Below are 3,884 nucleotides of genomic sequence, written 5' to 3'. Positions count from 1 at the left end.
GACTGATGTCTCCTGCTCTTCTCTTGGCTTCTGTGAAACTACCCTCCTCTCTGAACTCTCTTGCTCATGGCTCCTTTGCAGGCATCTCCTCATGACAAGATCTCTGTTGGATGGACTTTCTCTTGACTCAGGAAGGGGCACTGCTATCTTCTCTCTCTAGGCTTCCAAGGTAATATCGTCCAGTCTCAGGGCATATATGCTGATCATTTCCCCCGAAACTCTCTTCATCCCAGACCTCTCCTCTAAGAGATATACAGACTAGAGCCGCCACCTACAAAATATCTCCCTCTGGAGGTCCCATAGGCATTTAGAACTTACTATGTCAAAAATAAAACTCTTGGGAATTCCCTGGTTGTCCAGTGGTTAGGACTTCATGCTCCCACTGCCAGGGGCCCAGGTTTGATCCCTGATCGGAGAACTAAGATCCCAGAAGCCACGTGGCGTGGCCAAAAGAAAAAGCAAAGAAATAAAACTCTTGGTTTTGTCTCTGAAACCCGTCCTTCTAGTCTTCCCTTTTGCTGGAAATGATACCATCATCTGCACACAGCTGGGCACATAGACCATAATTTCTTTCTTTCCCTCACCACCCCCTAAATCCACTCCACCCCTAAGTCCTGTTGACTCTATCTTCAAAATATATCCTGACTCTTTCCACTTCTCTCCACTGCAAACTTGTCATCATCACCTCTCACCTGGATGACTGCAATATCCTCCTCACTGAGCTCTGTGCATTTATGCTGGCCCCCTACAGTCTATTCTCCTCGTAGCAGCCAAGTAAATTGTTAAAAAAATTTATATCTGTCACTTGACTGCTTAAAAACTGCCTATGGCTTCTTTCCCATTATACTTCATACACTGTACTTTGAAAAAAAAATCATATGCGCATCAGGGTCTACAGGCTTTGCACATCTGGCCCCTGCTGACTCCTGCCAACCTCTCCACTTGCCCTCTGTCCAACTAAGCCCCAGCTATACTGGCCTCTCCTCCATTTCTTGAAGATGCCAAGAAATATTCCACCTCAAGGTCATCACCTTTCCCTCTGCCCAGAACATTCTTGTCTAAGTCATATGTCTAAGTCCTTCTCAACCTTCAGGCCTTGGCATCCCCTGGCCTTCTCTCTACCCAAGTGACTCCCCCTACCTTCTCCCTATCCCAACTTTGTTGTTTATCCCTGCAGCATGTTTATTCGTTCATAGTCTTTGCTATTTAACTGTCTTTGCCACTAGACTGTTGGCTTCACAAGGGCAGGGATCACATCTGTTTTACACACCAGCGTATCCCCAGTGCCTAAGCCAGACCCTGGCACATAGTAAATATGTAAATATTTGTTGAATGAATGGGTTAATTAGCCCTGCACTGGGTGAATAGGATACAGAGGACCCAGATATGGTCTTTCTGTCCCATAATGCCATAATCTGATGGATGAAAAAGAAGTAGATAGGTAATTGCAAAACTGGTAAATAATAGAGACCAGAACTGGAGGCAGTAGAAACATAGAGGGGCCCATACCCCAGTGTGGAGTATGCATGTGAGCAGAGAGGAGGCTGTGTTTCCATGATCGATGGCACCAGCATCTCCCTAGAAGAAATTCAGTTTCTCCTAATAGCATTTATTTAGTGTACCAAGTTCCATGTACTGTTTCTTGTTTGTTTGTTTTTAATATGCCCAAAATCATACAACTTTTTTTTTTTTTTTGCTGTACGCGGGCCTCTCACTGTTGTGGCCTCTCCCGTTGCGGAGCACAGGCTCCGGACGCGCAGGCCCAGCGGCCATGGCCCACGGGCCCAGCCGCTCCGCGGCATGTGGGATCCTCCCGGACCGGGGCATGAACACGTGTCCTCTGCATCGGCAGGCGGACTCTCAACCACTGCGCCACCAGGGAGGCCCCATACAACTTATAAGTGATAGAATTGGGATTCAAAGCCAGGCAGTCTGGCTCCCAAACCTGCATCTTTTTAAAACTTTTTAAAATTAAATTGTTTATTTATTTTGGCTGAGCCACGTGGCGGCTTGCAGGGTCTTAGCTCCCCAACCAGGGATCGAACCCAGGCCCCCCTGCAGTGGCAGCGCAGAATCCAAACCACTGGACTGCCAGGGAATTCCCTGCATCCTTTTTTTTAAAAAAATAATTTGAGGTGAAATTCATATAATATAAAATTCATCATTTGAAAGTGAACAATTCAGTGGCAGTTAGTACATTCACAATGCTGTGCAACCATCTATCTAGTTCCAAAACCTTTCCATCATTCCAAAGTAAAACCCCTTATCCAGGAAGCAGTTTCCCATTACCCTCCATGTACTTACTGTTTTTGATCCCCACAATGACCCAATTGTACAATTGAGGAAAGAGGCTCTGAGAAATTCAGCTATAGTGAGAAGTTCAGAAGTTCAAGGTTACCTAGCTAGCAGAAGTGGAGAAGTGATTTTTGAACCTTTGTTTTCTGACCCCAGAGTCTAAATCTTTGATTAATACAGGTCTTTGGGCAAAGTCACAAGTAGGGGGCTGGATTTGGGTATCAAAGAGAGTAAATTGGGGGGGGGTGCACGGATTTATAAGCCATAAATGCGCCCTCGGTTGTTAAAAAACGCACGTTTAGGTAAAACTGCAATTAGCATCGCTCAGGCGAGCAGAGTCAAAAGTAAGAGCAGGGTCTTCCCTGGTGGCGCAGTGGTTGAGAGTCCGCCTGCCGATGCAGGGGATACGGGTTCGTGCCCCGGTCTGGGAGGATCCCACATGCCGCGGAGCGGCTGGGCCCGCGAGCCGCGCGGGCCGCTGAGCCTGCGCGTCCGGAGCCTGTGCTCCGCAACGAGAGAGGTCACAACGGTGAGAGGTCCGCGTACCGTAAAAAAAAAAAAAAAAAAAAAAAAGTAAGAGCGGCTATAGGGCAGAGACCTGGAAAGGTCAGCACTGCCGGAAGCTTTGCCAAAGCCTCAACAAGAAGTTTGTAATTCCTTGGACAGCCCCTAGACGCACCACGCTGGGACCTGAAAAGAGGCAGAGTAGCTGGGAGGGTGTGGCTTGCCTTCCTGTGGCCGGACCTAACCAGGAAATGCCAGGGAGTTGTTCGACAGAGAAGCTGAGGGTGCAGCTGGATTAGGCACAGTAGGAAGCAGTCCTCAGGCCAATTGCATCCCACTTAGAGTGGGCCTCCTGGGCACGAGTACTCTCAGGGGTGGAGGGCCTCGCCTTAGTACCCGTCTTCTCCTTCCGGGAGAAGCTGTCATCACTCTAGCACCCCTCTTCCACAAAATAGGGGTGCTCTCTCTGGGGCTTCTTTCTTTCTCTCTGGAAGTCAGGGACCCTGGAGGTCCCTCTTTTTTAGGGATCTCAGACAGAAGGCATCCCTCTAAGTTGCCTCTCACGTTTCCTCTCCTCCCTCGAGTGAGAGGGCTGTGCGGGCCCCTCCTACCCCGACGTTGGAGGCGTTTTCTCAGAAGCCCCCATCTTCTTCAGGCTCGGGGTGGCGGCCGAGTTCTAGTTCAACAATGCACCGCGCTCGGCTCAACCAGCTGCGAGAGGGCAACTCCATGGAAACCAAAACATCACAACTCCGTGGAGATATCGCGAGAAGCACGGTGGCTCCAGCTGCTGAGAGAGGAGGAGCGAGGGCGGGAACAGAGAGCGAAGTGGGAGGAGCCTAGGCACTTCAGAGTCCCCCGCGGGAGACCTTCCCTCCCAGCGGCGCCCCCTCGTGACTGCGCTTTACATAATCGAGGCCGCGCGCGTCATAAGTGGCGTACTCCAGTCCAGACCGAATCAGAGTCGTAAGAAGCTCCGTGTTCCGCCCCTTCCTCCTTGATAGACGTCAAAATAAACCAGTGAACGGGCGTCCAGCACCGCCGCGCCAGCCCTGGTCCGCCCGCACCCGAGAACCCGCCCGCCT

This window comes from Monodon monoceros, unplaced genomic scaffold (assembly GCF_005190385.1).
Source record: "Monodon monoceros isolate NGI ecotype Baffin Bay Population unplaced genomic scaffold, NGI_Narwhal_1 Super_Scaffold_18, whole genome shotgun sequence".
NCBI lineage: Eukaryota > Metazoa > Chordata > Mammalia > Artiodactyla > Monodontidae > Monodon > Monodon monoceros.
Note: the sequence above shows the minus strand (reverse complement) of the source record.